The sequence below is a fragment of the Chiloscyllium punctatum genome, chromosome X, assembly GCF_047496795.1.
Source record: "Chiloscyllium punctatum isolate Juve2018m chromosome X, sChiPun1.3, whole genome shotgun sequence".
Taxonomy (NCBI): domain Eukaryota; kingdom Metazoa; phylum Chordata; class Chondrichthyes; order Orectolobiformes; family Hemiscylliidae; genus Chiloscyllium; species Chiloscyllium punctatum.
The window spans coordinates 24,834,285-24,844,765 of NC_092791.1; positions in this window are offsets into that span (position 1 = coordinate 24,834,285).

A 10,481-nucleotide genomic window follows, 5' to 3' on the forward strand; every position below is an offset into this window, starting at 1 on the left:
TGCCCCTGACTAATGCACCTAACGCTATGGGCAATTTAGCATGGCCAATTCACCTCACCTACACATCTTTGGACTGTGGGAGGAAATCAGAGCACCCAGAGGAAACCCACGCAGACACAGGGAGAACATGCAAACACCACACAGACAGTCATCTGAGGGTGGAATCAAACCCAAGTCCCTGGCACTATGAGGCAGCAGTGCTAACTACTAAATTACTGTGCCACCCCTTCTGTCTGCAAGATTGGAGCTGTTCTCCTCGGAGTGGAAAAAGAAATGTCAGAAATGTTCAAAACCATGAAAGGTTTGTCACCACCTGATGAAGGAGCAGTGGTCTGAACGTTAGTGCTTCCAAATAAACCTGTTGGACTATAACCTGGTGTTGTGTGATTTTTAACTATGAAAGGTTTGGATAGTGTAAATGAGGAGAAACTGTTTCCAGTCCCAGAAGGATCAATAGCCAGAGAACACAGATTGAAGTCAGTTGGCAAAAGTTGCAGAGGGGAACATGGACTAAAGCCTTTTTTTTGAAACACAATATTTTGTGATCTGGAATGCACTGAGTGAAAGGAAAAAAAATTCAATGGGAGACTCAAAAGGAACGAAATACACACAGGTACTTGAAGACTTATGATGCAAGAACAGAATAGGACTAATTGTATAGCTCCACCAAAGAGCCTGCACAGCAAGCTGAATGGCTTTTTGTGCTTTATTACACTATGTGAATGCTGTTCAATAAAATCAACGTCATTGAATTTAAATTTTAGCACTAATTATGTCAGCAACAACTTGTTACAGCTAATTCTAACTAGACGGCCCAGTCCTGTCTCCATCATTCTTTTGAGTAAAATTATTTTTAAGAAGCTACATTCTGTTGAATTGCATATCCCATTCCCCCTTCTTGTCGAGTTATCCTGACTCTTTTAACAACACTTGCATACAGATGGCCCCTTTCATTACCTCAGGATATTCCAAAGTGCTTCGACTGCTTATAAATTGCCAGTTCTAGGTTAGAATATGAAATGATTGCTTTCCAATGTTTTCTAATCTTTCAGCCCCAGGAATTCTATTACCATCTGATTGGTGATGTCAACAAATGGACACTACGAGATATTTTGGGGAGAAAATTATTGTTATATGAAATTATCTTTACATGTATGAGTAGTTCAGAAACTTTTCCCCGTGACTCTAATTTGATGCTTAAAATATGTCATGACCTTTGATGTGAAAACTGTGAGGGCAGAAGTGTGTGAGAACTGAGGTCTATCTGTGAGAATGGGAATGTAGTTGTTCAGTGGTTAGCACTGCTGCCTCACAGCACCAGGCACCCAGGTTCGATTTCAGCCTCGGGCGACTGTCTGTTTAGAGTTTGCACATTCCACGTGTCTGCGTGAGTTTCCTCTGGGTGCTCCAATTTCCTCCCACAATCCAAAGATGTGCAGGTCAGGTGAATTGTCCATGCTAAATTGCCCATGGTGTATTAGTGCATTAGAAGGGCCTGTTTCCATTATGTAGGGAATCTAATCTAATCAAACTCACTCAAAGCTCCAGGGTGCTGCCTTGGAGTCTGAAACCCCAAACCATTAGCTCACAACCTCTCATGGAGCTGGCCACACTCTCACCCCCCCCCCCCCCCCCCCCCCCCCCCCCCCCACTGACCACCACTTTTGGAGTAGTTCAGTGGAGTACAAAGTTTGTAGGATGGAGTGTCAACTACACACAACCAAGTTAAAGAAACGAATGGTCACTGAGAGGGTGCTAGAAAGCAGTGGGATCCTCATATTCCCTTCATGTTCATGTGTACAGTTCCCAACAATAGTCAATGGATAGTTACCCGGATCTAGAATGATTTGTCACCTGCCTAGTTCAAAGAGAGTACATCAATTGTACAGTCTTTACTGCAACCCTGATTCAGGGTGTGATGATGGTGCTCCTTTAATAAGATTATGTTGTTCTTGGTTTTTTTTATTCAAGAGGTCATAAAAGACACAGACTCCGAAAAGTCTAAGTTTGAAGGGTTTTAAGGGCCAATTTGATTCCATGCTACACCTGCTTAAAACATCGAGCAAAGGGTCTGCGCTACTTTCTTGAAATGTTTCGAGGGGGTCTGGCCTGGTCCATAACAGATTGAGAGCTCCTTGCAGGATTTGTTCTGTAGTTCCAAATTGGGATTCGGGTTGTTGGACTCGAAGGCAGCTAAGTGGTTTGTTCCGGGTGTTGAATTCAGTTGGTTTAAACAGTGCTTGGGATAACAGTGGCTCTTTCAGTCACCAAGAGTTTTCTGAGGGTGGAAGAAGTGACTTTGGGGGTTTTACAAAAAGTGATTAAGGCCAAGCTGCTGGAATTAGCAGACAAGCTGGAGCTGCCTCCTTCTGTGAGGAAAGGAGAGATCATTACCACAATAGCTCAGCATTTAAATTTGCTGGAAGCACCATTAGAGATGGCTAAAATTCAATTGAAAATGAAGCAGCTTGGGTAACAGGCAAAAGACAAGGAAAGGGCAACACAAGTGAAACAGTTTGAATTATGATTAAAAGCAGAGGACGGAGAAAAAGAATGAATTGCTTTAGCAGAACAAAGAGAGAAGAGAGAGGAAAGGAAGAAAGAGAGGGAGTTTGAACTTCAGAAATTGGCACTTCGACAAGAGTTCAAAAATTCACTTTCTGAAGTAGTGAGAACTCATGTGGAAGAGCAGAGAGTTAAAATGGCAAGACTGGCAGCTGAAATGGCTGATGGTTATGAGTTGGTCCATAAATCAAAGTTTGGCTTCCAAAATCAATTTCAGTCTGTGAGGGATAGAAATTGGGGAAAAGAGAAATCCTCACGTGGAAAGGGAAAGGTAGATCTCGGTGAAGATCATGAGAATAACTTACCACAGGGTAAAAAGGAAACCCTTGAAGGGGAAAGAGAAGTTAAAAAGCTCCGGTGTTTTCACAGCAATGAAGTCGGCCACATGAAATCACAGTGTTGGTGGATCAGGAAAAACCCAAGAAGCCAGATATAGGAAACAGGATAAGCCAGTGAATTTTGTTGGAGTGGTAACAGAAAGCACAGTGTAGGCTAGAAAGCTGCACCAGAACGTATGACCTGGTCAGGGAGTTGGTTAAGGAGGAAGTGCCGGATCTTCTTAAACCATACACTATACCTGCAAAGGTACAGTTTGCTCACATAGGCCAGGAACAGCAGGTAAAGAGGTTACAATATTAAGAAATACAGGATCCTCTCAATCTGTGATGTTGAAAGATGAGACAATATGTCCCTCTGAAGGACTATTTCCAGAAAGAGTGATAGTAATGGGAATTCATGGTGAGACAAGAAGCGCTCAGTTATGTAGAGTGAGGTTAGAGTGTCCAGGGAAGAGTGGAAAAGTCATGGTAGAAGTACTGGACGAACTCTCAGCTCAGCTCCAGGAATACAATTTGTCCTTGTTAATGATATAGCTGGTTCACAGGTAGGAGTGCTGCCTATTGTGTTGAAAACTCAGGCAAATGAAGTATTACAGGAAGAATATCCTGGGATTTTTCCTGACTGTGTGGTAATGAGGTCACAAAGTCACCAGTTGAAACAGGAGAAATCAAAGAGTACAGATAAGAAAGTTGAAGTGACATTAGCAGAGACCCTGTCTGATCAGGTGGTTGACACAACCAGGAGCAGATAGATGACAAAGCAGAAATCTTTAACTAAATAACTGAGTTACAGCAGAAAGATGAAAATTTAAAGCAATTGCAGCAAAAGGCATACACAGAAAAAGAATCCAAATGTATCCCTGAATGTTATTATCTTAAAAATGATGTCTTAATGAGAAAATGGAGATCATCACATATTCAGGCAGATGAGAAGTTCATCAAGTCATATTGTTAGTGGGTTATAGAACGAATGTGTTGCAGGTGGTGCATGAACTACTATTAGGAGATCATTTAAGAGTGAGAAAAACTCAAGTTAACATACAAAAACATTTTTCCTGGCCTGGACTGCACAAGGATGTAGTTGAATTTTGCCAGACATGTCATACATGTCAGGTAATTGGAAACACACAGGCAGTAATAAAACCCACACCTTTAATACCTATTCCTGCATTTGAGGAACATTTTATAAGCATCTTAATTGATTGCGTAGGACCCCTCCTAAAACAAAAAGTGGGAATCAGTATTTGTTAACAGTAATGGATGTATCAATTAGATTTCCAGAGGCCGTTCCATTACACAATATCACAGCATTGCAGAGGAATTATTCAAATTTTTCACTAGATACGGATTACCCATAGAGATACAATCAGATCAAGGGTCAAACTTCACATTGAAATTGTTCAAGGAAGTTAAGGGTAGCTTAGAAATAAAACAATTCAAATCTACTGCATACCATCTAGAGTCGCAGGAGTGCTAGGAAGGTGACATGAGACATTAAAGACCATATTGAGGGCTTATAGTCAAGACTATCCAGATGATTGGGATAAGGGAATTCTATTTGTGCTTTTTGCAATCAGAGATGTACCAAATGAATCGACCAAATTTAGCCCATTTGAATTAGTTTTGGGGCATGAAGTGAGAGGACTGCTAAACTTGATTAAGGAGAAATTGGTCAGTCAGAATTCAGAGACCACATATTTGGACTAGATATCAAATTTGAAGGAACGATTACATAGCATGAGGGAGTTGGCTAGACAGCATTTAAAAGTATCACAGTATACAATGAAACAGGAACAGACAAGAAATCAAAAACTCGCAATTTTGCTATCAAGGATAAGGCGTTAGTGTTACTTCCAGTCACAGGTGAACATTTAAAAGCAAGGTTTAGTGGACCTTATCAAGTTGAAAGGAAATTGAGTGAGGCGAACTATTTGATAAGGACTCCAGACAGAAAGAAATCTCACAGAGTGTGTCTCACAGAATATGCTCAAAAGGTATTTTGACAGGGAATGAAAGCCAAAGGAGATTGTGTTGTTCGTTACAACACAGAGGGAAGAACCAAATTCAGAGGATTCTGAATTGGACATTCCTCAAATTAAATTGGACAATGAGGAAGTTGTCAAAAATTGGGATAAATTATTGAGTTACCTTCTGGAGGAAAGTCAAAATTACCTGACAGAGTAATTACTATCACAAGGGGAGATATGTGGAAATAAGCTGTGAAGTACTAACCTAATTATGGACGGTGTAGAAATAGGAGATGCTGTTCCGATTAAGCAACATCCTTATAGGTATAACACTCTAATGTTGGCACAGGTTCACAAGGAGATTGAACGCATGCTCCAAGACAACATAATCCAAGCAAATTATGGTGACTGGAGCTTGCCCATAGTAATGGTGCCAAATTTTTTTTTCAAAAATATACTTTATTCATAAAATGATTTGATGGTCTGTACATTTGGTCATGCCATACATATGTCAACATTTACAAACACAGATCAGAATTTATCATTGCTATATACAGGTCTGTGCATTTCTCAATCTTATGCATATATTTGGCTGAGGCATCAGCAGAGCCCAGAAAACGTCCGCATGGGCCCCCTGTTCTTCTTTAGGCAGGCCGATCTTACACGGTGGTCTTTCCCCACCGCGCCTTGGCGGCAGCTGCCCCAAGCTTCAGCGCGTCCCTCAACACGTAGTCTTGGACCTTGGAATGTGCCAGTCTGCAACACTCAGTCAGGGTCAACTCCTTCAGCTGGAAGATCAACAGGTTTCGGACAGACCAGAGAGCGTCCTTCACAGAGTTGATGATCCTCCAGGCACAGTTGATGTTCGTCGCGGGGAACAGGCCGTAGAGCACGGAGTCCCGCGTCACGGCGCTGCTCGGGATGAACCTCGACAAGCACCACTGCATTCCTCTCCAGACTTCCTCTGCATAGGCACATTCCAGAAGGAGGTGTGTGACAGTCTCGTTCCCCCCCGCAGCCACTTCGAGGGCAGCGTGCGGTGCGGCAGAGAGTCCGGGCGTGCATGAAGGATCTCACAGGCAGAGCCCTTCTCACCACCAGCCAAGCCATGTCTTTGTGCTTGTTGGAAAGTTCTGGCGATGAGGCATTCTGCCAAATGGCTTTGACAGTCTGCTCAGGGAACCGCTCGACAGGATCCACCCTCTCCTTTTCCCGAAGGGTCTCAAGGACACTACGTGCTGACCACTTCCACCAAATGGTACCCAATGGTTATGTGTGGACAATTGCAAAGTCAATGCAGTTACAAAGACTGATGTATATCTGATTCTGCCTTTGGAAGATTGTGTTGAGAAGGTGGGACAAGAAACTTATATTTCTAATTTGGACTTGCTCGAAGGATACTGGCAGGTACCTTTGTCCAAAAGAGCAAAGCCAGTTTGGCTTTTGTAACACCTAATGGACTGTATCAGTTTAAAGTCATGCTATTTTGTATGAAAAATGCACCAGTGACATAACAGAGACCAACTGGATTATCCAATCATGTCGTGTATGTAAATATAAACAACCTGGTGATTTTTGGTCACACGTGGAAAGAACATTTGCAACAGTTATCAGACTTAGAACATAGAACATAGAACAATACAGCACAGAACAGGCCCTTCGGCCCATGATGTTGTGCCGAACTTCTATCCTAGATTAAGCACCCATCCATGTACCTATCCAAATGCCGCTTAAAGGTCGCCAATGAATCTGACTCTACCACTCCCTCGGGCAGCGCATTCCATGCCCCCACCACTCTCTGGGTAAAGAACCCACCCCTGACATCTCCCCTATACCTTCCACCCTTCACCTTAAATTTATGTCCCCTTGTAACACTCTGTTGTACCCGGGGAAAAAGTTTCTGACTGTCTACTCTATCTATTCCTCTGATCATCTTATAAACCTCTATCAAGTCACCCCTCATCCTTCGCCGTTCCAACGAGAAAAGGCCGAGAACTCTCAACCTATCCTCGTACGACCTACTCTCCATTCCAGGCAACATCCTGGTAAATCTTCTCTGCACCCTCTCCAAAGCTTCCACATCTTTCCTAAAGTGAGGCGACCAGAACTGCACACAGTACTCCAAATGTGGCCTAACCAAAGTCCTGTACAGCTGCAACATCACCTCACGACTCTTGAATTCAATCCCTCTGCTAATGAACGATAATACTCCATAGGCCTTCTTACAAACTCTATCCACCTGAGTGGCAACCTTCAAAGATCTATGTACATAGACCCCAAGATCCCTCTGTTCCTCCACCTGACCAAGAACCCTACCATTAACCCTGTATTCCGCATTCTTATTTGTTCTTCCAAAATGGACAACCTCACACTTGGCAGGGTTGAACTCCATCTGCCACTCCTCAGCCCAGCTCTGCATCCTATCTAAGTCCCTCTGCAGCCGACAACAGCCCTCCTCACTGTCCACAACTCCACCTATCTTTGTATCATCTGCAAATTTACTGACCCACCCTTCGACTCCCTCCTCTAAGTCATTAATAAAAATTACAAACAGCAGAGGACCCAGAACTGATCCCTGCGGAACTCCACTTGTAACTGGACTCCATGCTGAATATTTACCATCTAGCACCACTCTCTGACTTCGACCGGTTAGTCAGTTTTCTATCCAATTGGCCAAATTTCCCTCTATCCCATGCCTCCTGACTTTCCGCATAAGCCTACCATGGGGAACCTTATCAAATGCCTTACTAAAATCCATGTACACTACATCCACTGCTCTACCCTCATCCACATGCTTGGTCACCTTCTCGAAGAATTCAATAAGACTTGTAAGGCAAGACCTACCCTTCACAAATCCGTGCTGGCTGTCCCTAATCAAGCAGTGTCTTTCCAGATACTCGTAAATCCTATCCCTCAGTACCCTTTCCATTACTTTGCCTACCACAGAATTAAGACTAACTGGCCTGTAATTCCCGGGGTTATCCCTATTCCCTTTTTTGAACAGGGGCACAACATTCGCTACTCTCCAGTCCCCTGGTACCACCCCAGTTGCCAGTGAAGACGAGAAGATCATTGCCAACGGTACTGCAATTTCCTCTCTTGCTTCCCACATAATCCTAGGATATATCCCGTCAGGCCCGGGGGACTTGTCTATCCTCAAGTTGTTCAAAATGTCCAACACATGTTTGATCAACTTTGGAATGCAGGCTTGGTGATAAACCTGGCTAAAAGTGAATTTGCCAAAGCCCAAGTCCCCTTTGCGGGCCATGTTATTGGACATGGACAAATGGCCCCAGGGGATGTAAAAACAAAGGCAATTGGGGAGTTTCCTGTACCATCTACAAAAAGAGCCGTATACGGTTCCTGGGATTGAGTGGATTTTATCAGAATTTGGTACCAAATTTTAGCAGTGTGGCTGCTCCACTCACTGCATTGCTAAAGAAAGGCAAGAGATTTCAGTGGACAGCGGACTGTCAGAAGGCATTTGACAGACTGAAAGCTGTGTTCACCACTGCCCCAGTATTAGCCACACCTAATTACACAAAGCCACTCAAGGTGGCTATCGATGCAAGTGATGTGAGTGTCGGTGCTGTGCTCTTACAGGGAAATGACGAGAAGATTGAAAGACCGATTGGGTATTTCTCCAGGAAATAGAACACTCATCAGTGGAAATATTTGACAGTTGAGGAGACTTTGAGCTTGGTGTTGGCATTTACATTTCGATGTTTATGTTACCTGTAACGTATCTGAGACAATCATATACATTAAGCATAACCCATCGAGGTTTGTGGAGAAATTTAACGACAAAAATTCCACAGTCTTTAAATGGAGCTTGTTGTTACAGCCATTCAATTTGAAAATTGTGAACGTGGCAGGATGTGAAAACGTGATTATCAATACATTGTCGAGATGTGAATGAGAAACGGAGGTGTTCAGTGGCAGGAGTAAAACAGACTGAAACAGAATGTAGATTGCATGTTTATAGCTAATGTAATGTATATGTGTGTTGTAGGGTACTAACAATTTAAGATTAAGGCATTTTAAAATGAAACCATCTTTGGATACTGATGGAGTTTTTTTAAAGGGGGGCGGTGTGATGTTGTTGCTCCTTTAACAAGGTTATGTTGTTCTTGGTTTTTTATTCAAGAGGTCTGAGCAAGGTGAGGGCCCATGGTGTTCGAGGTGAGCTGCTGGGATGGATTGAGGATTGGCTATCTAACAGAAGGCAGAGAGTTGGGATAAAAGGTTCTTTTTCAGAATGGCAGCCGGTGACGAGCGGTGTCCCGCAGGGTTCGGTGCTGGGGCCACAGCTGTTCGCATTATATATTAATGATTTGGATGAGGGAACCGGGGGCATTCTAGCGAAGTTTGCCGATGATACAAAGTTAGGTAGACAGGCAGGTAGTACTGAGGAAATGGGGAGGCTACAGAAGGATCTAGACAGGTTGGGAGAGTGGTCCAGGAAATGGCTGATGGAATTTAACGTGAGCAAGTGCGAGGTCTTGCACTTTGGCAAAAAGAATATAGGAATGGACTACTTTCTAAATGGTGAGAAACTTAATAAAGCCAAAGCACAAAGGGATCTGGGAGTGCTAGTCGAGGATTCTCTAAAGGTAAACATGCAGGTTGAGTCTGTGATTAAGAAAGCGAATGCAATGTTGTCTCTTATCTCAAGAGGGTTGGAATATAAAAGCAGAGATGTACTACTAAGACTTTATAAAGCTCTGGTTAGGCCCCATTTGGAGTACTGTGTCCAGTTTTGGTCCCCACACCTCAGGAAGGACATACTGGCACTGGAACGTGTCCAGCGGAGATTCACACGGATGATCCCTGGAATGACAGGTCTAGCATATGAGGAACGGCTGAGGATACTGGGATTGTATTCGTTGGAGTTTAGAAGATTAAGGGGAGATCTAATAGAGACGTACAAAATAATACATGGCTTTGAAAAGGTGGATGCTAGAAAATTGTTTCTGTTAGGCGAGGAGACTAGGACCCGTGGACACAGCCTTAGAATTAGAGGGGGTCATTTCAGAACGGAAATGCGGAGACATTTCTTCAGCCAGAGAGTGGTGGGCCTGTGGAATTCATTGCCACGGAGTGCAGTGGAAGCCGGGACGCTAAATGTCTTCAAGGCCGAGATTGATAGGTTCTTGTTGTCTAGAGGAATTAAGGGCTACGGGGAGAACGCTGGCAAGTGGAGCTGAAATGCGCATCAGCCATGATTGAATGGCGGAGTGGACTCGATGGGCCGAATGGCCTTACTTCCACTCCTATGTCTTATGGTCTTATAGGTCATAAAAGACACAGTCTCCAAAAAGTCTAAGTTTGAAGGGTTTTAGGGCCAGTTTGATTATAGCTAATAGATACTGCCTCAGACAAAAGGCTTTTAAATTTTAAAAAACACTTCTACAATGAAAGGAGAGTGGCCGGCTCTCCCACTCAGCTTTTCACTGGTTTGGTTTGGTCTGGCTATTCACTGAAAGCAGTCAGGCAGATGTGAAGCTGCTGGACCCATGAAAAGCATGTCCAGGCTGACCCTCCCTCTCTCTCTGACCTTTCTCCTGTAAGTCCCTGTGTTTGATGTTACCTTTTGTGCCAAGGGATTTAT